At 47.9% G+C, this 17,565-nt stretch overlaps 1 pseudogene; it reads left to right on the top strand.

The window, feature by feature from the left end:
• The first annotated feature begins 4,232 nt into the window (after positions 1 to 4,232).
• LOC101285665 (vesicular, overexpressed in cancer, prosurvival protein 1-like) lies at positions 4,233 to 17,213 on the top strand (annotated as a pseudogene).
• Positions 17,214 to 17,565: the final 352 nt, after the last annotated feature.

The following is a 17,565-nucleotide window of genomic DNA, read 5'->3' as shown; positions in this document are numbered from 1 at the left end:
GACTAGAGGTGGGCCAGAGAATTGCAGACAGTATGCAGGGAAATGCAGTGCTAAAAATAGGCCAAGTTCCCTGTGCTGTGTATGAAGGCAGCACATCCAGTATTGATGTAGCTGCTTTGTGCTTTGTGTCAGCCCATCGCCATCTTGAAAAGCACTCTTTGGGAGCTAGTGAAATCTGGCTAAATTTAAGCAATAGGTATCAGAGGTTTTGTCCCAGTGGTGGGCTTGAGCTAACTTGCAGGTGCTTGGGGAGAGTCAGTTTTGTGTGTGTCTTCCAGCTCTGTGTTTGGTCATAAGCTGGTAGCATGAAATGGGCCTTGGAGGGAGTACTGACACCGTGGAAACTGGCAAAGTCTACAAATCAGTGCTAGCTGTCCAACATGTACCAGTGCACCACTGTCTTGAGCCCTTCCGTTTGGAATGAATGCACTAGTTTGGACTGAGGAATTCACTTTTGCCTGAGTAGAACTGCCTTTTGTCGCAAAAGCCTTGCCACTAACCTCTCCTTCTAGTGCTATTCCTGTTCTGCTTGCCTCTGGTCAAAACTCTCTCTGCCCTCTTGATTCCTCTAGCACTTTCTTTCTGCAACACTCTTTGGACATTTGCACCCTTGACCCTCTTTGAGTTTGTTGTTGCTGCTGTCTTACTGTATTCCCTGTTTCTTCACCTAGAATGTGAGGGTGGGGAGAGTGTGTACTGTTTAGGGGCACCAGCAATGGTGGCAACAGCACAGACAGGAATGGTTCAGCAGGGAGCTTATGCAGAGAGGAAAGTGACTTGAAAGGCATATTAAAATAATTTAAAGTCTGGGGGTAACACCCATTCAATATAAATGACATGAGGGGAGGATTTTGCGGGTCTCTTTCTGAAGATATTCCTTCCTTCTGAGGCTCAGTTAATGATTTGTTTTAGTCATCACTATTGGTTCCCAGTCAAAACTATTCAAAGAGTAGCCTTCTCTATGGATAGGAGAGGAGACTGTGCAGGAAGTAAATGGGAGCAGGAAGCTATCAGTACGCACTTCTGCACGTGCCAGGAGGGCCTTCAGGAGAGTTCTGGAATGGAAAGGAGGAGGGAGGAGTAGCCAACTCTAACAGCTCCTGCTGTGTACCTGCCATGGGTCTGTTAGCAGGAGCCTTTCCCCTTAGCTTCTTATACGCCCCTCTCCTCTCCGTCCCACTCCTGCAGGCATTTGGGGCCTTTTCTCCCTGGTGCCCAGAGTCCTGGTCGGTTCTAGCTCCCCATTGTCTGTTTCCAGATTTTACGGTCTTCTTTCCCAGGAGGTCTTCTACTGGAGAGATCCCAGATAAGGGTGACCCTTCAGAGAGGATCATACATCTAGTTTACAGAAGCAATTTCAGAGTGGGCCCTGGGCCCTTGAACCCCTATGGGGGAGGTCCAGGCAAGTACGAGATGGGCAGCAGGCCCTTTGAGTTACACTAACAGACTGTGTCAGAGTCCGGCTTTTCTGGTGAATGTGGGCCGCTGGGGAGGGGGGTTTTCTCAGACTGTGTGAGCATGACTGTGTAGGTGGGTGTGGGGTGGAGGAGATGTTTGGGAGAGGCGAGGGGAATACGGGTTCAGTGGCCACCCTGGGATGGCCAGTCTTTGCTCACTACAAGCACTAGAAGAGTTTGCTGCCTTTGTTCTGCTTCCTGGTCATACTGCCTGGATTAACCAGGGATGCACTAGTTCCACTGACATGTCAGACTCTGAAGACAAGAAGATGAGTGAGGGCAACACGTGTGTGTGTGTGTGTGTGTGTGTGTGTGTGTAGGGGTAATAGACCTAAATAGTGGCTCCTCTCTTTAAAAAAAACCTTGGAAACTCTGCTTAATTTTGATTTACTTTAGTCCTTTACATCTAGCTGGGCTCATATCACCGACATACTTTTAAGTGCCATGAAATCAAGATTCGGCAGAGCCTAATTCTCCACAAACACAGATTCTCTACTCGTATTTTCCCTTTTGTCTTTGGGTGAAAGCAAATGCTATTTCAGGGGATCACAGTCCTAGGAAAATGACTAAGGGTTGTTTTCTCTTTATCCAGGCCTCTGGCTTTTAAACACTGTTAAAGCATGTCCGGAAGCGTAGGGTGTGATCAACACAGGAGTTTTTGACATCAGGACTTCCAATCCTGTTCCTGCATGCTCCCCATAATTGGACAGCAAACAATGCTCCTTTTCTTCCTTTTAACCGTCTGTACTGCTGTGGAAATCTGTGCAAAATTGGGACGATTGCTGTGATTGTACACTTGAAATTCCCGAAGTCAGCAGTGATGAGGAAAGGGTGGCAAGCTCGTTGTGGTTTTTATGAAATCAAGGAAAACCTGAGAGAGACAGTGGCCGGCTTTAGTGGTTGGTATCGATACCAGGTACAATACAGTTAAATTTTTGAGCAAACAATTTCTCCCATATTGACACATTTAAAGTATCTGTTTTATCTGCATTTGTTGGAAAGGGGCACATCAGTGCCCTTTGGGCTTCATCACTTGTGGTGTTGTCACCAGGCAGCCCACTTCTATGAGAAGAGGGTACAGGCAAAAGACGCTAACTGTAGTTTGAATGGCTGCCTCTCCCTGCCCTAAACCTAAAACTCTGTCCACAATCAGATATGACATTTGCGGGGCTCACTGCAAAATGAAAATACAGGATCCCTTGTTAAAAATTTTATTAACAATTTCAAGGCAGTGACAGCAAAGCAGTAAATCCAGCATGGGACCCTTCTGAGCAACGGGCGCTGTGTGACTCACAGGTCACAGGCCCTCGAAGCCACATCTCACTCTGAACTTCCTAAATAAGAAGATGAGATAAGAAGGAAGTACCTGATTTTTTGATGATGGCCATTCTGACCGGTGTGAGATGATATCTCATTGTAGTTTTGATTTGCATTTCTCTCATGATTAATGATGTTGAGCATTCTTTCATGTGTAGAAACAATGAATGCTGGAGAGGGTGTGGAGAACAGGGAACCCTCTTGCACTGTTGGTGGGAATGTAAATTGATACAGCCACTATGGAGAACAGTATGGAGGTTCCTTAAAAAACTAAAAATAGAATTACCATACGACCCAGCAATCCCACTACTGGGCATATACCCTGAGAAAACCATAATTCAAAAACAGACATGTACCACAGTGCTCATTGCAGCACTATTTACAATAGCCAGGACATGGAAGCCACCTAAATGTCCATCGACAGATGAGTGGATAAAGAAGATGTGGCACATATATACAATGGAATATTACTCAGCCATAAAAAGAAACGAAATGGAGTTATTTGTAGTGAGGTGGATGGACCTAGAGTCTGTCATACAGAGCGAAGTAAGTCAGAAAGAGAAAAACAAATACCGCATGCTAACACATATATATGGAATCTAAAAAAAAAAAAAATGAAGAAAACACAAAAGGTCATGAAGAACCTAGGGGTAAGACGGGTATAAAGACACAGACCTACTAGAGAATGGACTTGAGGATATGGGGAGGGGGAAGGGTAAGCTGGGACAAAGTGAGAGAGTGGCATGGACATATATACACTACCAAACGTAAAATAGATAGCTAGTGGGAAGCAGCCGCATAGCACAGGGAGATCAGCTCTGTGCTTTGTGTCCACCTAGAGGGGTGGGTTAGGAAGGGTGGGAGGGAGGGAGAAGCAAGAGGGAAGAGATACAGGGATATATGTATATGTATGACTGATTCACTTTGTTATAAAGCAGAAACTAACATACCATTGTAAAGCAATTATACTCCAATAAAGATGTTGAAAAAAAAAAAGAAGGAAGTACTCAAATCCTCCCGGGCACAATTTACAGTGTGTGCCGTCTGGGGGAGAGCACAGGGATGAGGTGATGTTTCACCGAGGGCCCAGGGATCCGTCCTTCCTGCCCTTGGTGGACAGGAGACAGAGAAGCCTGGAGTGAGTGACTGGGGTGACTTTAAAGTCCCTTCTCATCTTGAGAGTCTGTAACTTTGAAGCCCTTGTCCCGACGGGACTCTAATGCGAAGATGCTGTACTTTTCTTCATTACTCTTCACAAAGAGTAATCTTGCAGCTTTACCACTTATCAACAGTGATGACCCGGGGCTGGTGCTCTGTCATCTCTGAGCTTCGGTTTCCTTGTTTGTATAACAGAGATACACTTACCTCACGGACTGGTTGTGAGGGTTGAATTCCACGATGGGTGGGGAGTGCTCAGTAAGGCTCCAGGCACATGGTCAACTCTCAGTAACTGCGATGATGATCACGGTGATTCGGGTAAGCCTTGCTTTTGGCAAAATGTGTGTGAGAGAGAAAGCCCCCCTCTGTGTACTGCCCACTACGCACTTAGGCCCCGGGTGACAACTTGGTTGAAGGGTTATGCTATCCCAGCGGGCTTCTTCTGACTCCTTTTTTCCCAGCTTCCTTCGGCTTAACTTCTTTCAAACGTAGACTCTTTTGAATATGATGAAAGTCCACGCGCTAACAAAAGCGCTGCTGGCAGCAAGGTCACCCAAGGAGAGGCAGTCTTGTCCTCTGGGCGCACAGCACAACATGCATTTATTCAGAAGCTCTGAAAGCTGGCCCGCTGTGCTGAGCCCCAGTGGCTGTTGCCTCTTGCAGCCTCTTTGCAAGCCAGGCAGAGGGAGGCTCTTCCTCTCTGGACTCAGCTTGGAGGGGTCGTCAAGGTTCGTTTGCTGGTGGTGTTGGTGGCGTTAGACCCCTTCGCAGATCCTGTAGGTGGTCCCAGAAGTGGGGAGGCACTAGCTCGCCCTTTCTAGGGGCGCGTGGGGCACGTGTTGGTGTTACTCCCTCCTTTTCTGCACAGGCTGGCCTGAGTGAAGGTCAGTGCAGCAATTTAGGGCAGTGGGCCCGCTCTGTCTGAAGCCTTGCCCATATCCACACTTGCGCCCTCGGACTGACAGAACCTCTTAGATCTGGCAGGCCTCCTCCTGTCGCACCCCTTCAACTTCCACTGCACGTGGAAGCCTAACTCAACCCCTACCCCGGTGCTCTTTGCAGGATCTGACTTCTCTGCCACCGAAGTGTCCAGGATGCAGTCCTCCTCTCCGGGGTAGAGTGTTTTATTTCAGCAAATGGAGTGTGTTTTTCATGATCTGCACCTTTGCTTTTTAGTCTTGGAGCAGATGGCTGAGTATAGCCTTCTGGGTTCCCAGCATTGCGTAGGGTTGCTGTTATTTATTCTGGGAAGGTGGAAATGATTATCTCATTGTTTGGGCCGATGAAGAAACTGAGGCTGTTTCAGGATGGTGCCCAATTGCACGTAGCTGGTATGTGGCAGCACCAGCATTTATATCCAATTCTGATTCATGTTTCTCTCAGCAGCTGTTTGCTGCCTTACCAGACTAGCATCCTCAGATGGGAACACTCATCCTAACACGTGGGCCTCAGCTGTGAGGCAGACGCACGTTCTGCACACACAGGCAGGGAGGAGGAGGGCAGGGCAGGGCAGGGTAGGGCTTGATAGGGTGTCTGCTCTCGTAACATGGGCAGCATCTGGAGGACACAGAATCCCCAGGGGGCTGCCCACTGCACCTGGCTCTCCTTAGAAGACAGAGTGAACATGGGGCCCAGAGAACCTTGGCTACTGCCTAAATGTGTAGTTTCCCCCATGATTAGCTATAAGGAGAGGAGCAACTCAAAGTAAATATCAGGATAGTAATACCCAGCTTCATGGTAGAAAGACTTCCATAGGATCCTATAGCACATGGACTCAGGGAAGGTATAAAACCCAGCTCTTTAAAGACCTGAACTTGGGCATATATCCAGAGAAAACTCTAATTCGAAAAGATGCATGCACCCCAGTGTTCATTGCAGCACTATTAACAATAGCCAAGACACGGAAGCAACCTAAATATCCATCTACAGATGAATGGGTAAGAATATGTGGTAGACAATGGAATATTACTCAGCCATAAAAAAGAATGAAATAATGCCATTTACAGCAACATAGATGGACTTAGAGATTATCATACTAAGTGAAGTAAGTCAGACAAAGACAAATATCATGTTATCACTTATATGTGGAATCTAAAAAAATGATACAAATGAACTTATTTACAAACCAGAAATAGATGCAGACATAGAAAACAAATTTATGGTTAGTAAAGGGTAAAGGGGGTGAGGAGGGATAAATTAGGAGTTTGAGATTAACAGATACACACTACTATATATAAAATAGATAACCAACAGGGACCTACTGAATAGCACAGGGAATTATAGTCAGTATTTTGTAATAACTATATAGGAAAAGACTCTGAAAAAGAACATATATACGTATGTATAACTGAATCACTTTGCTGTACACCTGAAACTAACACAACATTGTAAATCAACTATACTTCAATTAAAAAATAAAAAGACCTGGGCAAAGAGTTGAGCCAGATACGCCACTGACATCTCTGGCAACATTACCTCTGAGGCATCCTAGTAAATGGGGCTGGGACTGCTTGGTAGAGAGACCTTGGACAACTTGACGTGGCAACAGGTAGACATCATGGAAGACCTGGATGTGTCAGTGTGAAACAAGGTTCACTGTGCTTTAGAAGAAGCCCTAGACAGACTCCACATACCTGCCACTGATGGGAGTGGTTCTCCTGATATCTCAAAGGGTGGGTGGGTTTGACTGGGGACCTGACAGGGCTACTGTAGGTGGAGGTCCCTAGCACTCAGCAGCTCAGGGCTATAAGCAACAGGGCTAACACTTTCATTTTATCTATTCTACATTATCGCAGGGCAGGGTTGAGCTTGGTAGAGGGCGGGAGCATTAGTGCAACTTAAGGGTGACAGAAACCTATCCCTGACCTCACTGATTATCACTATCTCCCTATTATACACCCTCATATTACAAGGAAGCTGGTATCCCAGTGTGTTATATCCCATTTATTTGTGTAAATCTTTGTGTCATGTATCTTTTAGTTCATCTGTTTTTGCTCATCATTGTTCCCAGTGCTTCATACAGTGCCTGCCACATACAGCAAATGTTCAAATAAATATTTCTTCAATGAATTCATTAATGAGAAGAAGTTCTGGAAGTAATAGAAGATAAGAAAGTGCTTCAGAGATAGTTTAGTGCTGCCTTTCTCGTCTCTGCTGATTAAGTACGTGACAGATACCATAACTATCAGAGTTCCAGATAAGAATCCAGAAAATGCTATCTTTTACAGTGTCATAGAAATACAACCTTTGTTCCTTCTCAATTACTGGAAATACACTTGTCTTTGAATGAAATGAGGCATTGGGGCAGTAAATATGCCCTTTTGCCCTAGTCCTGAATTTATCAGTTACAGTTCCCACGTTGAAGGCATGAGAGTCGTCAGGGAAAAGCCAAAGAAAGCAAAATAGATCGTCAATCTCTGCCTGGGGATCCAAGGTCAAGGTAAATGTCTAGGGGAGGCTAAGAGCAGGAAGGTTTGGAGGTTGTCTGTGTGGTCTGAGGGGATCTGACAGGCTAGTTGGACCAAAAGGACGCCCTTATTAGCTTAATTGGAGGGTCACACATTTCTACCTTTAGGCATTTCTCTTTGGATTTAGATTTAACTATAGCGTTCTATAACTGTGTAACCATTTTCCTGGGTGAGGTGGGCATGAAGCCTTTGAGCACCCTGGAAGCATGGAAGCACGAATTATTTTGATAAATTACTGCAGTTAATGACTGAGCAGAGGTCTTCCAAGGAAAGCACTAGGTAAAGTTGAAAGGAGATTGGAGTGTGGGGAGTATGGGGGCTGGTGGGAGTTGGGAGGAAAGGTCCTGAGGAGGGTGGTCTCATGGGATATTCCCGTGTGGGCAAAGAAGAACTTGACAGAGAAACGTTGCCAGGGTCCCAGCAAATACCTGGGTACACTCCAGCTGGATATTTCGAGGGGGAGTTTAGTAACGAGACTGTTACAGATGTGTGATCAGGGTTTGGGAAACCAGGGGTGGTGTAGCATCTTGGGCAAGCACTATCAGGGAGCGAGCTGCTCCACCCCCGGCCTGATGGAGCAAGGGAGGAGACCAGTTATTGGAACCTGGAGGGAATAGCCATAGGAGGGGCACTTATAAAATGTAGTGGATTAAAGATAGATAAAATTCTCTGATACCCTTTTCATCAAGAGTGGGGTCTATGTTCTTTCTCCTTGAATCAGAGGGGCCTCTGCAACTGCTTTGACCAATAGAACATGGCAGAAGTGGTGTTGTATCTGTTTCCAGGCCCAGGTCTTAAGAGACTGGAAACTTCCATTTCCTTTCCTTTGGACATTTGCTCTTGGAACATGGACACCTTGCTGGGAGGAAGTCTAACAGCCCCAAGTAGAGGCCCATCTCGAGAACTGAGGCCTCTGCTAAGTCCTGACTAAGCTTGCCCAGACCATAACCTACACCAACTTGCCAGCCATCTTGGAAGTGGATTCTCCAACCCTAGTCAAGCTGCCCCAGCTTATGCCACGTGGAACAGAGATGAGTTGCCCCACCGAGTCCTGTCCAAATGATAGCTTCATCAGTAAAATAAATGTTTGCGGTTGTTTTAAGCTATTAAATGTTAGGGGTAGTTTATAACCACCAGCGGTTACTAGAATATATGATAGAATGTATGAGTTGTGGCCTCAGTGGTGGGACACAGATAATCCAAGGTAGCCTGGCAGGAAGAGAGCCAGGGGACAATCCCCTTGGCTTCTCTCACCTCCTGCCTACTTCTTTACTGCCAGTGACCTCCATCAAATGGATCCAATGAAAGCCAGAGGATAAGGAACCCACTGATGTGTCCTTGTAGGCCAGCCCCCTGGCACACACACAGAGCAGGTTGGAGAAGTGTGAAGGGAGCTCTGGAGTGACAGATGGGAGGCAGCCAGCACAGGCACCAGGCGATTTAAAGTTGGGGTCATGGTGTCGATCCCATTTGATACAACTCAACCGCTCAACCTAGCAGAACATGAACCTTAAAAGACAAAGGCCAGAATCTCTTTTGGAAGGGAGCCGGCTATGTGATCAATAAGCCAGAAAGGAGAAGAATCTGCCTGAGATATTTCTTAATCAAACAGCTAAATGTTTGATTTAATCAGCGTTAATTCAAATGGAAAATGCAGTAACACCCTATGGATGCTGGCCCCTCAGAGCAGCGCTGCGGTTGTGCCAGGCTTCCCAATTTCCTGAGTCGCCATCCAGGGGGAGCCCTGGGGAGCCTGATACCCCGTGAAGGAACTGGCTCTGCCTTTATGTCCCATAAAATAAACATTTGTGCTTCCAAGGAAATAGGAATAATCTGGCTAAGGAGAGAGGGACACCTTCCCAGGTCTGAAGCCCCACATAGACAAACCCAGGTGACAGGGGCAGAATCAAGACTCGGGTTACTTTGCTAGTCAGCAGTGGCAATGAACCCACTAGCTCCTGCGGGGGCAGGGAGCCCTGGAGCAGTGTGCGGAGGGCCAGGTGCCCCTTCACATCTGCCTCTGGGAGGGCAGGAGGGCCTCTCCCTGGGCTCTGGGGTGAGCCGCAAGGCCAGAGTGGTGCTTGCCAACATCCAGCAGGAATTTTGCAAAACCTAGTGAGTGGGAGCATTGGAAAACTGCCCTGGCTTAAAGGGAGGTGGTAGAGTGTGATGATTAGGGCTGGGATTCAGGAGTCTAGCTACCTGGATTCAAGTTCTGGCTCTGCCTCTTGCTAGCTGTATAACCTCTTCAGCTCCTCTATGATTCTGTTTTCTCATCAGTAAAATGGGGGTGCTAGGACATACTACGTGCAGCTTTTATGAAGGCTCAAGGAGCTCTTAGCACATACTGGAGGAAACCACAGGGTGAAGTGGTTTAAGAGCACCAGCTCTGAAGCCAGATGGCCAGGGTTGGATCCTGACTCCACCACTGGCAACATGCATGATGCAGATTATGTAATTTCTCTGTCTCAGTGTCCTCTTTTATGGGGGATTAGCTGTACCTCTTTCATTTGGTTGTCACGAGGCCTAATGAGGTAATCTGTATGAAGGGTTTAGAGTGGGCGGCAGCTCTCCTTTAGCTGCAGTGAGCACGATACCTGCTCCATCCTGCGTGTTTGGCACATAGTGACCTCGCAATAGTATTTTCATCTGCTGGAAGCACAGGTTAGAGGGAGAAATCCACACGCTCAGTTCAGATTCAGCAGGAGCTCCCCGGACTGCCCTGCCTCCGGGGTGATGGCTCTGAGTGTAGTTGAATGGTCTGTTCCCACCGATGTGGTCACACTGGGTTTTGTTTTGTTCTGTTTGTTTTTCTTGCTCTGCTCCAGTCACATCTTAGCTTCTGGGCTGCCCACCAAGGACATTTTCCCGCCGCTCCGTGGTGCTCTCAGACCCAGCTGGGCAGAACGGGGCTGCCACCACCAGTGTGGGGTGACTGATGGCTCATCAGGAGCTGGGCTTCCCTTGTGCCCTGGGGCCTGGTTTTGAAGGAAAGCAAATGAAAAATGGTGGCAATAAAGGAGGCTGCTCCTGGTAGACAGCACCTCTTTGTTTCCAGGTAAATGATAGGGCTTGGGCCTAGGATTGCAGAATCTGGAATCGGAGCCACCTGGTTCTCTTGCCAGCTTCCGGAACCCACTTGTGACACGGTACTTCCCTGTGCCTCAAAGTGTGCCCTTCCTTAAGGTCTTGCTCTTCAGAGGTCTCGCCACGGTTTGCTGGTTGAGAGTGGTTTGCTCTGATAGAGTGCGGGGCGGAGGTGACTGAGACCACGGGCTGCAGGTAAATATCAAAGCATCATAACCCGGCAGGTGAGAAAACTCCAGGCTTGGCCTGTGCTGGCAGGCTGGGTGACGTCACATTTGTCCTTAACCTCGTGGGGCCTCTTTTTGCAAAATGAAGGCAACCTGAGCTGACTTTGGGGACTCTCCTGAGACTAATAAAATCCTTGGAGAAGAACGAGCTAAGGAAAATGAGGTGCGGGCATTTATCGTGTTGACAGAACAGTTATGCTCGTCAGGTCCCCTGACTTGAGGGCCTGGGGCGTCATCCTCAGGTGGAGAATTTTCCTTCCTGCCTCTCTTCCTCCACGCTCCCTCCCGTCCCTGCCCTTGCCCACAGACCAGGACGATTCTCAGGAATGGCTGCCCCTAGGACCAGCGGAGGAGCGGGAACTCTGGGAAGAATGCTGTTCAAGCCTGGCCTGCTCCGGGAATGCAGTGGCTTCTCCTTCAGGGCTGAGTCCTCTGAGAGCCCAAGGAAGTGCTCCCTTCATCCTCCCCACCCAGGCTGATCTGGAAAAACTGCCCCCACAAGGAGGCCTTGTGTCTTAGCTCTGCCCTTTCTATAAGGTGCCAGTCCTTCTGAGAGGGCAGAGCCACGGTTCCAGCCACTGTGTGATGAAAGAGGTGGTACAAAGTACAGCGCATAAACTCACAATGTCCACCATCCAGCCACAGAGCCTGACTGCCAAATAAAGCCTTCCCAGTTCAACTATAATTTTTGCAGGTAAAATTTTCGGTCAGCCGCCAGAGGGTGCCCACAGAGCTCTCTGAAAATGACCCAAACCTGCAGAATTAGAAAAAGAAAATTTCCAGTGCATATAAGCCCAAGACCAGCTACAGCTCCCTCACACATGAATGGGACCGATGCACAGGCCAGCTAAGGAGCTGCGAGTTTGCAGGGGAAGAAGGGCCAGAGTAGGAGTGACAGAAATTACCTGAATTTTAGCTAAACAAGTTGCATCTTGATTTTAAGTTGGCAATTGCAATAGCACTTTGAGGATGGGCCCAGGATGCATTTTCATTCCCTGGCAAAACTCCCTTCCCCACCCTTTCTTTCCCCTTCCGTGTGTACAAAGGAATTGCAAATACATGTAAATATTAACCAAAGCCACAGGCTTCTTGGAAGGCAAGGCTGCTGCTGCTATTTAAAAAAAAAAATCCTATAATGCAAGTGAAAAGACAGAGATTTTCTGAGCTGCTGCTCCTGCACGAGGGTGAGGCCTCAGGAGGAAGAAATGGAGAAGCCGTGGTTCTCTGAAGAGCTGGCCTGGTGTGGAGCGTGCCCCGAATGAGAGGAACAGAGGGACAGCTCCCTCCCTGTCCCCAGCAGGGCTGAGAAGCAGGCTGTGTCTGGCCTCCCTGTCTCTCCAGGGCCTGGCACATTGACTGACACTCAGTGGGTGCCTGTTAACGTTTGCTGAATGAGTGAGTGAATGGGAAGTGAGCTAGGGTGGGTGGGACACTGCCTGTGAGCTTTCACCAGGGTGAGGGGAGAATTGGGAAAGGGGTGGGTGTGGTGGAAGGGTAATTTTCCAGTGAGAAGAGATCCCAGGTTCAGTGTTGGCTGCCTCTGGCTAGACCATTTCTGTGGATGTACAAGACTCCAGATGAGGTGCTTTGTCTTTGTCTTAATGCTGGTCAAACTGCCCAGTGGCCCCATTTGTTCATAAGGTCCACTCATTCACAGTTATTGGGTACCTGATGGGGACCCTGGCAGTTGTTCCCACGCCGGGGACCCCAGCGTCCCTCAGCTTTGGCTTTCTGGAAATCCAGTCGCCATGGAATTGGGTACTGGTTGCGGGGTAATTGGGCCATTCATCTCTCTGGACAGCTGCAAGCATTTTGTGTGTGTGTGTGTGTGTGTGTGTGTGAATATGTGAGCATGAGTATGAGTGCCATACGCCTTGTGTGTGGGGGGTCTACCATCTACACATCTTTTTTTTTTTTTTTTTCCTGTACGCTGGCCTCTCACTGTTGTGGCCTCTCCCGTTGCGGAGCACAGGCTCCGGACACGCAGGCCCAGCGGCCATGGCTCACAGGCCCAGCTGCTCCGCGGCATGTAGGATCTTCCTGGACCGGGGCATGAACCCGTGTCCCCTGCATCGGCAGGCGGACTCTCAACCACTGCGCCACCAGGGAAGCCCTACACAGCCTTTTAAAAAAAAATTTTAATTAATTTATTTTTTATAGGGCAGGTTCTTATTAGTTATCTATTTTATACATATTAGTGTATATATGTCAATCCCAATCTCACAATTCATCCCACCACCTCTATCCCCCTGCCCCCTGCTTTCCCCCCTTGGTGTCCATACGTTTGTTCTCTACATCTGTCTCTCTTATTTCTGCCTTGCACACCGGTTCATCTGTACCATTTTTCTAGATTGCACATGTATGGGTTAATATATGATATTTGTTTTTCTCTTTCTGACTTAACTTCACTCTGTGTGACAGTCTCTAGGTCCATCCACGGCTCTACAAATGACCCAATTTTGTTCCTTTTTATGGCTGAGTAATATTCCATTGTATATATGTACCACATCTTCTTTATCCATTTGTCAGTTGATGGGCATTTAGGTTGCTTCTGTGACCTGGCTATTGTAAATAGTGCTGCAATGAACATTGGGGTGCATGTGTCATTTTGAATTATGGTTTTCTCTGGGTATCTGCCCAGTAGTGGGATTGCTGGGTCATATGGGAATTCTATTTTTAGTTTTTTAAGGAATCTTCATACTGTTCTCCACAGTGGCTGTATCAATTTACATTCCTACCAACAGTGCAAGAGGGTTCCCTTTGTTTATAGATTTTCTGATGATGCCCATTCTAACTGGTGTGAGGTGATACCTCATTGTAGTTTTGATTTACATTTCTCTAATAATTAGTGATCTTGAGCATCTTTTCATGTGCCTCTTGGCCATCTGTATGTCTTCTTTGGAGAAATGTCTATTTAGGTCTTCCACCCATTTTTTGATTGAGTTGTTTGTTTTTTTGCTATTGAGTTGCATGAGCTGTTTATATATTTTGGAGATTAATCCTTTGTTGATTCGTTTGCAAATATTTTCTTCCATTCTGAGGGTTGTCTTTTCGTCTTGTTTATAGTTTCCTTTGCTGTGCAAAAGCTTTTAAGTTTCATTGAGTCCCATTTGTTTATTTTTGTTTTTATTTCTGTTACTCTAGTAGGTGGGTCAAAAAAGATCGTGCTGTGATTTATGTCAAAGAGTGTTCTTCCTATATTTTCCTCTGAGAGTTTTATAGTGTCTGGTCTTACATTTAGGTCTCTAATCCATTTTGAGTTTATTTTTGGTATGGTGTTAGGGAGTGTTCTAATTTCATTTTTTTACATGTAGCTGTCCAGTTTTCCCAGCACCGCTTATTGAAGAGACTGTGTTTTCTCCATTGTATATCCTTGCCTCCCTTGTCATAGATTAGTTGACTATAGGTGCCTGGGTTTATCTGTGGGCTTTCTATCCTGTTCCACTGATCTATATTTCTGTTTATGTGCCAGTACCATATTGTCTTGATTACTGAAGCTTTGTAGTATAGTCTGAAGTCAGGGAGTCTGATTCCTCCAGCTCCATTTTTTCCCCTCAAGATTGCTTTGTCTATTCGGGGTCTTTTGTGTCTCCGTACAAATTTTAAGATTTTTTGCTCTAGTTTCGTATAAAATGCCATTGGTAATTTGATAGGGATTGCATTGAATCTGTATCTTGCTTTGGGTAGTATAGTCATTTTCACAATAGTGATTCTTCCAGTCCAAGAAATGGTATATCTCTCCATCTGTTTGGGTCATCTTTGATTTCTTTCATCAGTGTCTTATAGTTTTCTGAGTATAGGTGTTTTACCTCCTTAGGTAGGTTTATTCCTAGGTATTTTATTCTTTCTGTTGCAGTGGTGAATGGGATTGTTTCCTTAATTTCTCTTTCTGATCTTTCATTGTTAGTGTATAGGAATGCAAGAGGTTTCTGTGCATTAATTTTGTATCCTGCAACTTTACCAAATTCATCGATTAGCTCTAGTAGTTTTCTGGTGGCATCTTTAGGATCATATATGCATAGTATCATGTCATCTGCAAACAGTGACAGCTTTAGTTCTTCTTTTCCAATTTGGATTCCTTTTATTTCTTTTTCTTCTCTGATTGCCGTGGCTAGGACTGCCAAACCTATGTTGAATAATAGTGTCGAGAGTAGACATCTCTGTCTTGTTCCTGATCTTAGTGGAAATGCTTTCAGTTTTTCACTGTTGAGAATGATGTTTGCTGTGGGTTTGTTGTATATGGCCTTTATTATTTTGAGGTAGGTTCCCTCTATGCCCACTTTCTAGAGAGTTTTTATCATAAATGGGTGTTGAATTTTGTCAAAAGCTTTTTCTGACACGTGAGCCCGTGGCAAATACGGCAAGGGCTGCGTGACTCAGCCCGGCTCCCCGCCCGCCTGCCCGAGTCCCTGCGACCCTGGCTGGGATCCCGCCTGCCAGCTGGCTGGCCCCCTCACAGGGCTCGTGCTGCTGACCCGCGCCTGCGACCAGGAGGATGTGCAGCCATGGGCTGCCTGGCCGGGAGTGTGGCTGCGCTGCTGCTTGGGCTGCCCGTGGACTGCACAGAGGCCCAAAGGCATTGCTGGTATTTTGAAGGACGCTATCCAACATATTATATGTCTTTGATCATCCGGTTACAGGGCCTCCCCAGAAGGAAACCACTGTAATTCTGCCCACAGGATGTGTAGCAAACAGATGCCACCCTCACGAGGACTGCTGTGGCTCCAGGTGCTGTGTGCAGGCCCTCTCCATACAGAGGCTGTGGTGCTTTGGGTTCCTCCTGATGATGGGCGTGCTCTTCTGCTGTGGTGCCAGCTTCTTCATCCGGAGGTGCATGTACCCCCCGCCGCTGATCGAGGAGCTGGCATTCAACGTGTCTTACACCAGGCAGCCCCCGAACCCCACTCCAGGAGCCCAGAAGCTGGGGCTGCCGTTTTACACTGACCCTGGAGGACCAGGGATGAATCCTGCTGGGAACCCTGTGGCGATGGCTTTCCAGGTCCAGCCCAACTCACCCCAGGGAAGCACAGCCTACCCACCGCCCCCTTCCTACTTCGACACGCCCTGCCCGCATATGAACAGGTGGCGAAGGCCAAGTGGCCGGGAGCTGCCTGGCACCTGCCTGTGCAACTGGCCGGGGAGGCCGGAGAGGCTGTCACTCGCCCTCCCTGGCCCCATCACTGTTCACTTCCAGGAATGGTCTTATGAGCCACTAAAGGGCAAATTCCTTTTTGATATCTTCAAGGCAAGCACAGCTTCCTTTCAGGTTTCCCTTGGAGGACCAGGATTTGAATTCACCCCGTGTCTCCTCTGTTGCTTCTGTTTCCAATGTAATCTGTGCTCTGGCTGAGTGGAGAGTCCCAAGGGTTGACCCCCTAGGGTGGTGTGCCCAGACCCTCAGGGGAGAGACCCTGCCGGAAGGTGAGGCAGGGCACGTGCAGGTGAGTACGCGTGAATGCGAGGAGGGGCCTGCGCCACCCGGAAGGCCCCGCACATGGCAGGCGGCCCATCGGAAGCAAGGCCCCACAGGGCCAGCTGTGTGAGCCCCATGCTGGACAGTCTTCCTCTTCAAAAAGCTGTCAGAGAAACAGGCGTTGGTGGCACATCCTCTGAGCCCTCTCTTCTCCATCCCCTTCCTGAAGACCAGAGCTGCCCTCTGCACAGCCAGGGCTGAGAGAGCCCTGGGTATGGCTTGCACCTCAAGGAGATGGGGATCCGGAATGAGGCTACATTGATGTCTATAGTTATCTGAAAATCACTGAAGAAAGTTATTTAAATTCATGGGAAATTGCCCCGTGCCTCAAACTGGACATTACATTTGATGAGCTCTTGGTCTGACTTGGGGAAAAAAATGTTCGAGCCCTTTTTAGTGTGTCCTGTGGAAGGTGGTGTGGAGTCCTGTCCTGAGGTCAGACTCGGAGTCCTTCCTGGACGTCAGCAGCTCTCTGGCCTGTGATCACGGCCAGGCACCTCTGCGCCCTCCCCTGAGGTAGCTCTGATGGTGGGTTGTGATGGACACTTTCAAAGCAGAGAGGCACATCCGGCTGGGAAGCCACATCAGCCCCTGGAGAGAGGTGTCCCAGCAGGGCGCAGTCCGTGGCTTAAGCCTGGGTTGGGCAGGCCTGGGCCCTGGCTGATAGATCTCAGCAGGTCTATGCCAGGCTCTGAAGAGGAAGAGCTTGCTAAGAAAAAGACGGGAACGCAAAACCCCAGGACTGCAGAGAGATCTCTTCAAAAAGGACTGAATAGATTTCACTGAGGAGTTAATCAAAATTAGAATAAAGAAGATCTGGTTGGAAATGCAAACCCTGGCTCAGAAACCTCTCTGGCCCTGGGATCACAGGTAGTCCTGGAGTTGTTAGGGGGCCCGAGTCCTGCTCTTCTGCATAGTGAGTAATGCCCACGATCATGTATTTAAACCCAGATTGAGACCTGACAGGTCATGTATAGGAAGGGCAAAGCCGCGTAGCCAAGACATGTAGGTCCCTGTATGCATAGTGGTGGGGGGTGGGGGTAGGGTGCTTATTTTTGAAATGAACTAAACAGAGCCTCTTGAGAAGTTGTCACTCATTGAACTTGAGCATCAGGGCACCTCACTGGAGTGGATACTGAGGGTTTTCATTCCCTAGCCCTAGTCACCCTGTCCCTGCTCTACTGGGACATGTCTATGGAGTAGGAGTGAGGAATCAGGATGGGGCCATGGTGACTTACCTTTTCTAAGGATGGAAAGTCTGGAGGCCTCCCCGGGAATTCCACGGGATGCTCTTGGAGCCAGACGAACACCATGGAAACAGTCTGTGAACATGGATGCTGCTGCTGGTGTCTTTGACCACCGAGTGTGACCTCTGAACT

This window comes from Orcinus orca, chromosome 2, assembly GCF_937001465.1.
Source record: "Orcinus orca chromosome 2, mOrcOrc1.1, whole genome shotgun sequence".
Classification (NCBI taxonomy): Eukaryota; Metazoa; Chordata; class Mammalia; order Artiodactyla; family Delphinidae; genus Orcinus; species Orcinus orca.
Note: the sequence above shows the minus strand (reverse complement) of the source record. Positions and strands in the feature narration are given on the sequence as shown.